A 14,646-nucleotide genomic window follows, 5' to 3' on the forward strand; every position below is an offset into this window, starting at 1 on the left:
TATATTGACATTTTATTTCATCATTAAATTATTTTATGATTATCCCCCCCCCCCCCCCTTTTTTTCCCCATTTCTGCAGTATTTGTTTTATTCCTGTTGAAATTTGGCAGACAGGGCACACCACATGACAGAGCTGCACTTTTGAACAGAGAATACATTTGACAGACACAGGAAAAGAAGCAATTGTATAACAAGCAATTAAAATTATGTGCAGCAGAAGGGTTTCTGCAGTTCCTGAAGCAGAGAAACCAGTGCAGATATAATGAGCCAGGGCTGAAGCTCCACAGGTCCCTCAGCCCCACATCTCAACAGAGGATGTTTAGATTCATGCCACTGTGTTTATTCAGTCTGTTAATTGCCTGCTGAAGCACTTGGAGCTATCACAACCTATGAGTCCCAGGAGTCACACAAGCACCCAATGCAGCACCAGGCTCTCCTGGAGCATGTCTTCCAACAACCCTCCAGCACTGCCACACAGGCTCCTTGAGGCAGCAAACCTCTCAGGATGCAAACTCCCTAAGTTCCTCTCATGTTGCCTCCTCCTGCCTGGCCCCTGCCTGTTTTCCCTGTCTTGGACCAGCCTGGGGGTGGGCAGCAGTGAAATGGTGTTGCTCCAGCACTGTCCCACAGATCAGTGTGACCAAGGTGCCCTTCCACCCCACTGCAGCCCCTCACTGGCTGGTAAAATGCTCCAACATCCCTGTGCAGCTCCAAACAGGACTCTTTTGGTCACATCAGTCCTTACTATCACCAGCTGAGAACAAGCTTCTGCCACAGTGCTTGATCCAGTGTGGCAACCTCTGCCTGCCAAGAGCAACTTGCCTTGCACTTGTCCCTCCAAAAACTTCTGTTGCCAAGACAACATGAGTGAAACCTTTTATTAGCACAGCAATATCCTACAACTGATCACAAAAAGACACTTCTAATTAGAGGCTACCACCTCCTGGTCAGTGCTGGGTAATCTGCTGCTGCAAACACTTAGAGGCAGCCCTGCAGCTCAGGAAGCATTTCTGCAAGTGTTCACCACATGCAAGCAAACACCAACATCCCCAGCTGCTTGCTGGCAGCACCATGGCTTGCACAGGTCTGTGTTCACTGAGCAGAGGTTACAGACTTTGCAGGACTGGGAGATAAAGCAGTGATTTTCCAGGAGCTCAAGCTCAGGTATAGTTTGAATTACATTTATCATAGAATCACAGAATCGTTGGGGTTGGAAGGGACCATAAATATCACCTAGTGAGGATGCTGCTCACAGCCAGGCAAGAAAGGACCTGAGCAAGACCTGGTGAGGGGCCAGCACCTCTTTGCTGCTCCTTTCCTTGCCCCCTCTGGGCACCTGCTGCCCAGATTCCCAAAACCAAGGGGGATTCCCAGAGCCAAGGGGATCAAAGTGAGCCCCTGGCTAATGGTGCCACCACCATTTCTCCCCAGCACAGCCACATCTTCTGCCAGAGACACCAAAATTGACACCAAGAGAGGAATTCCTGGAATACATCAGTCAAGTATTGCATTTGAAATTTGAATTTACCTTAGAGAGATTTTGAGAGACAAAAAAAAAAAAAATCCCAATCAAACCCTTAGAAAAAGGTTAATGCCCAATTGAGAGCTTGTAACAGAGAAATCAATAATAAAATTCAATTATTTGGCCAAAAGCTGATTTTATTTCCAAGGTAATATCAAGAACTTTTTACTTTTAAATCTATAGTCACCCAGGGTCAATTATTCACCTTCATTTATATATCAGAGGGTTCCAGGCTGGAGAGCATCTTTTTTTTTGCACCCTGCCCTAGACTGAGTTTGTATTTGGTGGGCAAATTTCTGCCCTAATCTGTATGTCCTCCCTCCAGTAGGAACAAGTGTCCCCCTGATGCTGCCAGGGACCCGGTCAGAGCTGATGTTCTCTGAAGGGGTTCAGCAGCTTTGTCTTGCCCACATCCACCCTGGCATTTTGGACTTCCTGCGTCTGGCAGCTCTGCCCTGCAGCTGCATTCAGATGGCATTTAGGGAAGCGTGGCTTGTCTTCCTCTCCCATTTATCTTCTCCCCGTCCAGTGGCCTGATGTTACATTTAGAGAGGCAGAGCTCACAGCTCAGCTGAAAGGGCTGCTTCTGTAGCTAGTCCAGAAGGGCTTCAACCTGAATAAAAGTTAGGGGGAAGTGGCTCAATCAGCTCGGACTGCACAGAGAAATGTGCAACGATGGAGCTCTGGAGTTACTGTAGAAAGAGACACTTCAGACAAGACCACAAAATGAGGGCAAATATTGGCCATAGTTGGTACCAGCTACTGGCTGCATGTGCTGCTCAGAAACTGAGGCTGCAAGTGGTAGAATTCCTAACCAGAGAGTGAGCAGAGCGAGCAAGGATGACAATTTTTCCTTCAGCAGAAGGCAAGCACAGAGGACCATTTATTACCACAAAGGTCTGAGGAACTGGGCAGCTTTGTAGCACACTGCAGCTGGATTAATGAGAGCATGTTCAATATGTACCTACCTGTGGGCTGTTTATGTCTGGAGTCCAAACACAGCTAAACTCTATGTACACATTTGTTCTCTATTCAGCATATCAGGTCACACCTACAGCAACGAGCTCTGCTGAGGTGGAATCACAAATGTGTTTGTCCAGCTGAGACACAACATGCTGTTTATTTAATTTGGATTCAGATCTATTTGAAGGTGATTAATTTGGTAATATTTATTTATTTATTTTCCTTACATAATCACCAAGTCTGGAGAGGGAGCAGCAGCATTTATTGATGTCAGTTCTAATTAATAGTAAGATATTATTTATTCTCCCTCTTAATGTGATAACTGGAAACAGCTCAAAAATTATGCAGAGCTTCTTGCCAGGAAAACCAAGGTTGATCTGGATCCTTTGGCAACGTCAGTGTGCCATCTGTGTGTAAATGTGGCATGCACCCTGTGCACCTTCACAGACCCTTTGAGATGCAGCTCTGCTGTGGGGGCAGACAGTGTGCAAGCAGCGAGCAAACAGCATCCTCACCCCCTGTGTGCACAGAGAGATTATCCTGCTTATCCTAACAGAGACAGAGCTTTAGGAATCAGTTTAAATCCAATACTAGCAGCAAGAACTGAGTTCAAACTAACTTCAGGAAAAAAACATATTTAAACCAGCTCAGCACTAAGTGTCAAATCTGCTCCAGACTGCAGTCCAGAGCTTCCAGCCAGCAGCAGGCTCCTGCCTCTGCCCCAGGGAGTATGTGGAGCAGCCAGAGCTTTGCCTTTCTCCTGGTAGCAGGGCAGCAAAAAGAGAAGCACCTCCCACGATGGAGAGGTTAGTCAGGCAGGGCTGTGCTCTCCCCAGAGAGCAATGATTTACATTGCTTTGCACAAAAAGCACAGACCTCTCCTCTGTTCATCTCCAGCAGAAATGTCTGCCAGTGCAAAGGTCTCCAGGACCCTGCTCCCGCATACTGTTAGCAATAAAACTCGCCAAGGCTCCCTTTATTGCACAAAGCAACACAAGAAACATGAAGGAATTGCTGCTTCCCCACTCGTGTGTGCCCAGCCTCCCCTGGCTGCGCAGCGGCTGCTCACGTCCTGCTTTCCTGGGAGCAGTAACTCAATTCTAGACACACCTCTCCTTGAATATCCTGGCACCACTAGGAAGAAGGAAGGAAAAATACTCCTGAATTTGTAGCCTAAGTGACAGCCCCAAGCCTGCACTGCAAGAGAGCCCCAAGCTGTGAAGTTTAAAGACAAACAACTCACTCACTTCCCCAACACAGCACACAAGGTCACCACGGCAAGGGGTAAGCAGGACCTGCAGCAAGCTCCTGTCCTCAAATGTCAGCGAGGTGCTGCTCTGTAGTGCCAGCTGCTCTGGTTTAATGGCAAGGAAATGTGGCCTGGTGTCCTGAAGAGCTCTGATTCCACACAGAAATGGACACCAAAGGCAGACTTCTTTGAAGCCAAGTGAAGGCAAGAAGCCTTCTAGGGGCAGGGCTACCACCAAATATTGGTTTCTAATGATGGGACTTCTGGAATTCATTGATTTGGAATCTTTGGATATCCTCAAGGTGAGCAGTCATGACATGGTTTGGCAGGGCTGGAAGCTCTAAAAAGCCTTTCCTGCTCTGTGGTAGAGCTGGAAGAGAAATTGGAAAGGCTGAGGAGTATCAGAGAGGGCGAGAGAGAAACAGACTGGTGGAGCCACACCCTGAGACAAAGGCAGCAGAGGTTCAGAGATTCATCACGAAGCAGAGGATCTCCTCCCCTCCTGCCACCAGGCAGCAGGAGGAGACCTGAAATACAGGGGAGAGTGGAAACAGGTCCCTGCCTGGGGAGACAGCAAATCCCCTCCCAGCCTCCATCACCTTCCCACTTGCCCTTACAACAGGTATGGGGCTCTGGAACTGGAGGGCCAGGCTATGGAGGAAGCAGATGAAGGTCCATCCAGGGGGTATCCTGTCAGCCCCGTGTCAATTTGACAAGCAAGGACCTAATTGAGGGCCCAAATTACAGGAAGGTTTTAGCAGGAAATGCCATCACCTGAACAGTAACCCCTCACAAGAATGGTGCTGGGCTGGGCTGAGAGTTCCTCAGCCTGATTTATGAAGGGAGTCACTATCTCCCCTAGGTCAAATCCACATTTCTGCAAGGCTGTGAAAACCCAAACCGTGGCTGTTCCTGGTACAGCTCTGAGAGGGATTAAGCTGGCCCCTTCATAAATGTTAATGACTGATGTTAACACGTCCTTTCTCTGAGAAGAGATGAAAAACTGCTGCTTTTAGGGTCTTCTTCCAGGCCTGGCTGCCATGGACACTATGATCAGTAGTGCTGCCTAATTTATTTTTAAAACACTGCACTTTCCTCGAAGGCCAATAAAATGCTGCTGTCAGAACCCAGAAGACAGCTTGAAATTTGTCTTTGGCATTAATGTGCTAAAGACACTTTGCTCCCATGCACTCCTCAGCCACTGTAATTCAGGAAAGCAGGGAAAAAAAAACCTTTTAAACTCAACTGGTCTCCAGGTCTTCCCTGGTGGCACTAAGTGTTTCCAGAGCAGCAGGAGGGTTTGGCCAGTCAGTTCCACCAGTTCATGTGACACTTTCCAGCCCATGTACACACACAGCTCTAGCAGCTGTGAGAGGGGTCAGAGTTGAAGAGGCCCTGGACCTCACTGCTGGAAAAATCTCTTGTGTCTGCAGAGCGCAGTAAGAGACTGAGCACATCCATCTGCAGAGCCCTTTCCCCTGCACTGTAGGCAAGGACACCTGGCAGAGCATGGATTGCAAGCCCAACCCTCCTTGAAATTAGCACAAGCCTTAAACCACAACTGGTTCTGCGGAAAGAGAAAAGCAAAACAGAGCAGATTTAATCTCAGCCTTGTGGAAGAAACAAACTAAGCTGATATTTGTAATGGAAAACAAGGAGGTATAAGCTGCTTTTTTTCCCACCAGTGTGCTTACAAAGTATTTGCCATATTCTAGTTATTTTTATCCCTCCCAGTGGAAATGGAAGCAACAGCAATAGCAGAATTTCTACAACAGGGAAAGCAAAACCAGTGGTGCACAATTGTGCCTGGGAGAGAAAATGTCGTAGTGTTTTTATTTCAGGAGCAAATGAACATAGGGAACGAAACCTGAGAGCTCTTTGATTAACCTGCTCCATCAGCCTCCAGAGAGCATCACCAAAGGGCAGGCTCTGCCTCCCCCCATCCCACACCCCAGAGGACACCAGTACAGCTCCATGCACAGCTCCACATCATGGCCCACATCCTCACCCTGCAAGGCTCCTCACCTGTTCTGCAGTGTGCAGCCCATCTCAACTGAGCCTCCCATCAGGTCTTTGGCCACTAGATTTCATCACCCCTGGTCTCTCCTAGGCCCCCTCCCAGGGTCCCCCCCCAAGAACTCAGCCTAGGGAGATGGCTGGGACAGGGGAAAAACGGATGGTGTCTGCCTCATTGCAGAGTGTTTGCTGCTGCTGACATCTCATCTCAGGGCCAAAAGATTTCATGGGCTGCTTGTTTTTTTCAAATCTATTCACTCACTGCTAACATATTTCCCAAGGCTCTAATATGGCAAGGGGCAAGGCCAGAGAGCCACTAGCACTGACAACAAGTTTCTTACTTAGTAGATCTGCTTAGATAATCAACAAACATCCCCCCACCCACTGCTCCCAGCCAGTAAAGTGCCCTCCCATCACCACAGCAAAGTGCTGTCAAGACAATAACTCCAGTCATTGACAGCCCAGACACAGAGAGGGTGACAGTCCCAAAGCCTTCACCACCCTGTCCCCAGGAGGTACATGCTCCCAGGATGCCAGAGCTCCCAGCCCCAGACATTGTCCAGACCCTCATGAATGCCCTGCCAGAACCCTCCCGGCTCAGGTCACACTGCAAATGTCATCTCCACATGCTGTCACTAGAGCTCAGGACCCAACAAGAAGAAATGGCATTGTTTGGTTTAAAGGAAGCAGCAGCTTATCAAGTAAATGAGGGTAGAGATCTTCCACTGACTTTGATGAAGCTCACACCCCACCTACAAACATGGCCCCATAGACCCTGACACAAGCATTCAGAAAGCCTCCCTTGTGAAGCCACTGTGCTCACCAGAGAGTAAAGGTAAGGAAGAGACAGGGCTTAGCATGAGAGAATAGGGCAGTGACTCCGGGGCCAGCAGCAGCATTACTGGTTTGCTTTCTGCAGAATTCAGTTTTCAAATGCCAGCAGTAAAAAAGATGCCTCTGACACAATGATGTTCTGCTCAGACATTAAAGGATCTGCATGTTTATGGAGGAAAATGAGACTGATGATAATTGGGCAGAAGATTAAATCTGACATGTCCACAGTCACCCCATGAGCCAGCAGCATGCTGAGTATCAGATCAGTTGCTGGCAGAGGGAGCTGAGAACTTGCAGAGTTAGCAAAGATCACGCTGCAGCTCTGGACACCAAGCTAGGGAAAGAAAACTTCCAAATCACAAAGCAGAGTATTGAATGCTGACACCACTTTCTGATTAATGTTTTCCAGCATTGCACAAGGGTGGCAAACCCAGGAACGCACTGCAGCTTCAGCAGGAGACACAGAGCATGCACAGCTCTTCTCCAGCCCCAGTCAGCTCTTCCAGTTACCTAAAGGAAAAACCGAAATGCCTCAGTATTGCCAACTTGGGCACCGTCTGTCTTCCCAGCATTAAATACTGCTCCTTAACTCATTCAGGGATATGATAGTTCCTCTTTTCCATCAGATGCAGGGCAGCAGGAATGGTGACCTGAGTGGTGCACACCATGGCCATTATTAATACTCATTGTTCCAGTACAGCTGTGTCTGAGCTCAAAGCAGGCTGAACAGACCCAGCATCTGCTGCATGACCTGATTCAGCACAAACATCCAGGGCCAGCAGCAATGGCAGCATCAGATCTCACCAGTTTCAAGCCTTTGCTCAGCATCAAAAACACACAAGCCTAACAGACAGCACCAGGTGCAGAGCCAGAGCACCAGGCTCCTGCCTACATGTGATGCTGAGCCCTTGCCTCCTTCAGGCACACACAGCAAGCCTGAGCTGCTGGTAGTGGCTCCCAGCATGGTCACTCACTCTGCTCATGAAAATGACCCTGAGACACAGCTTTTAGAAACAAAAACATACTGAGGAGCATCTCCTTCCTGGAGGGGTTTTAGCAGTGCAGAGAGAACCCAGAGCCTGTGCTACACACCTGACTGAAGTGAAAAGCACCAACTATGCCCCAAGCAAAGACCAGAGCCAGGGGAACAAAGCTGGTTACCATCACAGCAGCTCCAGCTTGCTGAAAGCTTCCCTGAGAGCTGTGTGCCTCACAGTGCCAGAGATGAAGAGAGGGCCGACAAGGCTGGCTGGCAGCTGTGACCGTTCTTAGGTTCCTCCTCCCCGGCATGGTTCACAGTTTCCCCATGGCAGGAGGTGGGGGGTGGCTGTTCCAGCCAGCTGTGCCCTCTCTAGTTGTTTCCAATAGGACAGCTCCCAGCTCGCACACCCGGTCAGGACGCAGAGCTCTCCTTTCAGGCTGATGGAGAGATGAAGTCCCCGGGGTGCCAGATTCCACTTAAACACCAACGCAGACCTGGGGTGGGAGGCACCATGCGCAGATCACAGCCACCACCCACACCTCACTCCCAGCAAGAGGCAGGTCCTCAGCAGGACCCTCTCACCCCTGCAGAAACCAAAGCCCTGCCTGAGAATTTCTTCCCAAGACAAAATTCTTTGCTTGCTCCGGGACCAGCACGTACCAGCCGTGTTCAGAGCACCATCTGGTGACACAATCCGTGAAAGAGTTCTGAAGAAGGGTTAGTTTATAAACTCTCAGCAGCCTGGTGCACAACTTACAGCTGGTGATCCCTGCTCCCATGCAGGGAGTGTGGCTGTCCTCAGGAGGCTGATGATTCACAGACCCCTCCGTGCTTCCTAACACATGTTGCTGCAGGTCTCTGAATTACAGGCAAGACCTTCCCTATCTCTCTCCTTTTACCAAGTCAGAAGGAACTCATTGCTGCAAGCTCTGCTTCCTTTGAATATACACTAGGGCAAACAGAGCAGATAAACAACTTAAATTTGGGATTGCCTGGAGACACAGATGATGTTCAAGAGGAAAAGAGACTGGTTTGGCATTTTGCATCTTGCCCTGCAGTCAGCTGCAAAGCCACTGCTCAGATCCATGGCACAGACCCTGTGACAGCTGCAGAACTGTGCTGAATGTGGCTCTGAGCACAATCTCAAACGAATGGAGCTTTCAGCCAGTTTCAGAGCTAACTGCTTCCTGATAGGAAAGTGACCTGAAACAGACACACACTGCCATACACAGCCCAGCCTCAGATTCACAGACCTGGCACCCTGGGTGTATCCCAGCCCCGTATGCCCTGCAGTGCTGGACTCTTCAGAAGATGAGGTTTCCAAACACTTCTAGTTGCCCGAGCCATGACAGAAGGGACCACTTGTCACTCACCTGCCAGCCAGTGTTTGCTGAGTTAGTCTTCTGTCATGAAAAGCTTTTGTGTTCGACATGGAATCATAGAATGCACTGGGTTGGAAGAGACCTCTAGAAGTCATCCAGTCCAACCCCCCTCCTCCCCCCGCCCCGCAGTGAGCAGGGACATCCCCAACTAGATCAGGTTGCTCAGAACCCCATCAAGGCTGACCTTGAACGCCTTCAGGGATGGGGCCTCTACCACCTACCAGGGCAACCTGTTCCAGGGTTCTACCACCCTCACAGTAAAGAACTTCCTACTGTCCAACCTAAATCTACCCTTCCCTAAGTTTAAAACCACTGCCTCTCCCCAGCTTTCTTGTAAGATACTCTCCACAAGCCAGTTGCTCTACAGGTTCTGTGAAGGAAGTGACAGCATCCAGCAGGTCTCAGTGATCTCTAGCTGGCCAGCCTCTGGCAGCACAGGTGTCTCTGGTTCCTCGCAGGGGACTGTAGGGGCTGAGCTGCACATGTAGCAGCCAGATCTTGCTGTGAGCAATGGGTTTTGTCAAAGCCACACAAGGCAAAAAGGGCTGTCAGCAGATGAAGGACGTCACTGTCAGGCTGAAGCAAGCCAGAAGTTTAGTAAGGATACCAAAAGGAAAAAATCAAGCAGGCCTGCTGAGGGAATCCAGGGGACTGAGTGAAGTCAAAGAGAGGTCCTGAAAATGACAGATCACTGTCCTGCCACAAAGGAGCCAACACAAATGCCACAGGAGCTGGAGCAGGTGGGCTGTCAAAAGCTGGAGCAGATGGGCTGGCAAGGCTGAGATTGCTCTGGACATAGAGAGACAGTGCTGCACTGCCTGGCAAAGAGAAATGAAGCAGCCACACAGAGAAGTCCTCATTGTTCCTCTGCCAGCAGAGCACCAAGCTCCAGCTCAGGAGGAGTCAGAAGGGTCAGGAGGGCATCCAGCCATCCACTGGTGTGAAGCACACTCAGCGCAAGCCTCACCTCACGCCGGCAGTATTTGGTCTAGCAGCAAAATCCATCTGAAGTGCAATGGTTTAGGTTGAAACAACTCCATCTATTCCTTTGCTGCATACTGCAAAGGGCAAGCAAACCACTTGTAAATGCAGCAAGAGTAAGTGGGGGCTTTAGTGGTATTAACTAAGCCTTATACCAGAAAACAGGTCTCTTGTCATGGAGCTTCTGTGATACTAAGCCAAGAATAAACAAACGGAGAAAAATCAAGTTTCTTTATGAACTGCAGCCTGAAGTTAGTTCTCTGATACATAACAGCAGAGACCCTTGGATCAGAGCCTTCACCAACTGTGAAGGTTATGGAAGTACAAAGTTGCCTTTGTGATGGTTGGCACTGCAGGTTATTAGAGCTCCCACTGCTTGCAGGAAAATTATTCAGAGGTAATTTCAGCTTATGTGCTTGCTCACTTCACTTTCTTCTGGCAGCTCTGCATGGTCAGCAATTGATATTTGTGCCTGGAAGGGGCTGCAATCATTTAACTGTCTGCTGTCAAAACAAACCTGACTAGTTTAGAATAGAATTCTATTCTATTCTAGTTCCTACTCCAAGCTGTACAGCTGTAGTTGAACCAGGCTGTACCTCGTTAGGTGAACTCAATTCTGCCTTTAGTTCTGATATGATGCCATGAGGCTGCTCCACTAGCAACATCAGCACACACACACACAAGGATTTATCAGTAGGAAGAAGCAGCTCAAAACATCTGTACTGAATGGCAGTTAGAGGGTGACTGAACACAACAGCACTGCACTAGGTACAGAGATGTGCCAAAGTCAAATGGAAAAGTGCAGAGTGGTGAGATCACAGCAGCCCCAACTGCTGACTCGAGTTTAGACTTCAGTATTTTCTCTTGGAATTCCCAACTGCTGCAGATGATGCAGCCTCAGGTGCTTCTACTTTACCTACTGCAGTTAAAATTCCACTGAGGCACTCCCACACTGCAAGCATCAGAAAAGTCTTTTGCCAGCCAGGGACCAGAACCTAAGGACCTAACACAGTATCACAGTATCGCCAAGGCTGGAAGAGACCTCAAGGATCATTGAGTCCAAGCTGTCACCACAAACCTCATGACTAGACCATGGCACCAAGTGCCACGTCCAATCTGCTCTTGAAGACCTCGAGGAATGGTGACTCCACCACCTCCCTGGGCAGCACATTCCAATGGCTACTGACTCTCTCAGTGAAGAACTTTCTCCTCACCTCAAGCCTTAACTTCCCCTGGCACAGCTTGAGACTGTGTCCCCTTGTTCTGGTGCTGGTTGCCTGGGAGACCAACCCCTTCCTGGCTACAACCACCTTTCAGGTAGTTGTAGAGGGCAATGAGGTCACCCCTGAGCCTCCTCTTCTCCAGGCTAAGCAACCCCAGCTCCCTCAGCCTCTCCTCACAGGGCTGTGCTCAAGGCCTCTCCCCAGGCTCGTTGCCCTTCTCTGGACACGTTCAAGTGTCTCGACGTCCTTCTTAAACTGAGGGGCCCAGAACTGGACACAGGACTCAAGGTGCAGATGTGCAAACCAAAAAAATATATACAACAATAAGAAACTCCAATTGAAAGAGGAATTTTTCTAATTTAATAGAAATAACCAAAACAAAATGGTTGTCAAACAATGCTTTCAACTGATCTAATACAACTTCTACAGCACATTCCAGAGCATTTAACAAGAAATATTTACAGGCAGCTAATGTATTAAATAACCAAGTAAAGAAAACCTTTTTTTTTTTTTTTGTCCTTTTGTTTTTATTACACACCAGCAAAAAACACAGGAACAGAACAATTAGAAACTGTAACCTTGTTTGTAGGTTGTGTTTTTTTCCTTTCCTTTAAAAAAAAAAAAGTTAAATATGATAATTCAGATAATACAATACCACAGAAACAGCACTTTTTAATATATTTTTTTCCTCTTTGAAGAGTCATATTAAAGGTGAGCAGTTTCCTATGTGCAAACAAAAAAAAAGGAATCAGTTCGGTTGCTGGAAGCAAGAAATCATCAAAGAATGCCATGAATGGAACCCTTCCAGGAGCACGTTCACATGGAAAACAGGCTTTGGACTGCACAACTCTTTAAAGGCTTATATACATGTTTCATGGTGTTCTGAACCTAAGACACATTCCCCCCCACCACTTGCAGGCCAGCAGCAGACATGCACTCCTCAAAACGCAGCTCACTCCGCAACAAGTTGAGCTTAGGAAAAGTATTTCAGCACCTCTCCTCGTAGAAATGCCACAGATTCTAGAGAAAGCAGCCTTGAGCTGTAAGATCACTCAACAGAAAACTGCATTTCATAGGTTGAATATCTCACTCCTAATAAAGACACCCAAATCAACTGCAACTTCTGAACAAACCAATCGAGACACGGTAGGAAGCATACAAAGGAGGATCCCCAAGGAGCAAACACAGGAGCTAGGTGGAAGAGTTGCTGTACACGCACACACACGCACACCATACCCAAAGCTACAACACAAATGTCCCCTCTGAAATGTGGAAACTGTGGCACACACACAATTCTTTTAAAAAAGGGGGTCTCAGGTTTTTTTTTTCCCCTCACACCCCCACTGGGTACAAAAATATGCAGCTTTCTCCAACTGTTAAAATCCAATGCCACGCTGGGTTGTCAAGGACTCCTGCACCCTTGGTTTTTAAAAGCTGGACATGGCAAGATGCATACAACCTCTCCTATAAAATCACTGCCCAGAAGAAAGGATTCCTGACATGCCACCAGGCAGCAGACAAAGCAGATTTATTGCTTTTTCCAAGGAAATGAGTTAAGAAAAAAACAAGGAAAAGCCAGCACATCGCACACTCTGCTTCAAAACACCGCTGCCATTGCCTAGAGGCCAGCCAATAAAGAAGGTCATGGAGAATGATACAATTGGGCTGATTTTAAGGAGTTTTGTTCCAGTGGCTTGCAGAAATGTTTATAAAACATTCCAGTGATCCAGTGTCCAGCGTGCCAACACCGCTGCACGTCACAAGCAGTGCTGGCATTCCACACAAAGAACCTCCCCACATTCAACAGAGCATTTCTGTTTTCAGAAGTTTGGGGACCATCCTTTTTTGTTTTCCTCGTTATGCTATAGGCCACTCGATTCCAGGGCACAGTCAAACAAAAGACCTGAACCTATTTGGCTGGTTAGACTACCACTAATCACTAGTAATTACATGGCAGGATACCTGCTGAGGTAATCAAGAAGTCCACAGGTTAGCATCCTGTGCACTTTTCACTCCTATTTCAAAAGCAAGTTGCCTTTTACTTCTTTGGATTAACTTAAAACCTTCAGGGCCATTGCCAACAAAAATGGGAGAGACAAATGGTGGCTTTTACAAGTATCTTCAATTAGAGCACAAAGTCCCACCAAGTGCCAAGGCTACCTTCCTGCTGTCGCGTGGGAACGCTGCAATGGTGCAAAGGAGCTGGCAGGCAGAGCGTGCCCACCACAGCCTCTGTCTGCAGAACTGCTGCTGATGCAAGCTCTGCTCCGGTTCTCAGGCACTCACACACATCACCAGGCACAGAGAACTCACACAGCAGCCATCCACACAAACCCCATGAAGCTGCTCTGGAACCAGTTTCATACAGCGCGGCACCAAAAGCTGTGTTGACCGAGCAAACCCTTACCAGTCCTATGATGAACATTGACAGATGGAGGATCAGGAGATGTATTAGCAGAGCTTAGCTTTCAATTACTTTTTAACAGAATTGAGCTCATTTCAAAACTATCACTGAATTGTTGTACTGAGAGCTCCAAAATGAAGGAGGGAAAGAAAAATTTTGCTCCTTTTATATCACAAAGACACACTTCAGATTTCAAGCACCCCAGTCAACATTTCACAATACTACTGAGCCCTGATGAGCTAACTGGAAGGACCAGTTCTGGAAGTTCAGAGGTTATATGCAAGAGCAGAGCTTGAATGTTCACCAAGCTCAGCATCACTGGTGGCTGGCAGATGAACTGGTAGACACAGGCTGGCGCTAGCCTAGAGAGCTTGACCATTTTTCTGGCTGTCAGTGGGAGTGACTCAACCACAGAGGCCTCCCCAGACATTCTGACACCTGCTTCTGTGGGCTGGGTGGAGAGCACAAGATACCATTCCTGCCATAGCCAGGGAGCATGTGTGGCCCCTGGCCCACAGCTCTGCAGTGTGGTCCTTCCCCAACTTTGACCCAGCCTGGCAAGCTACCAGCTCATGCCATGCTCCAGCTCAGGCAGTGAGCCTCTGCAGTACCTGACCAGTTGAAGTCTAAAGGTACAGAACCTAGAGTGCTTAAGTGCCATAAAAATAGTAACCCCAATTGAAGAGAATTCACAAAAAATCCTTATTTTCATGATAATTTTAATAATATTCCTTTGCAAAACGAAGCTGAGAAACTAGAAATGCATAAACAGGCAATACACAGAGCCATTACACGATCCCTTGATGCTATCCATGTCCTATCCACATATGGCATCCTTCCTATGGCAGAGCTTTTGCTGGTTGTCAGTGTGGTATGGTGAAGCAGAATTTACTTCCCCTTTCACATACAAACTGGTAAAAAAAGGAATAGAAATTTAAACTGGCACTATGCTCAGATCTGAGAAATGAAGAAAAGTCCAGTTTGGGATTTAAGTGTAGTAATTTGTGTAATCTAAAGAAGTGAGCCTGAAGTTGGAAACCCCTTCAGCCCCTTCCTTTGCCATAAGGGAGGCAAAGTCACAACGTACACA

This window comes from Dryobates pubescens, chromosome 35 (genome assembly GCF_014839835.1).
Source record: "Dryobates pubescens isolate bDryPub1 chromosome 35, bDryPub1.pri, whole genome shotgun sequence".
In the NCBI taxonomy this organism is placed as follows: Eukaryota; Metazoa; Chordata; class Aves; order Piciformes; family Picidae; genus Dryobates; species Dryobates pubescens.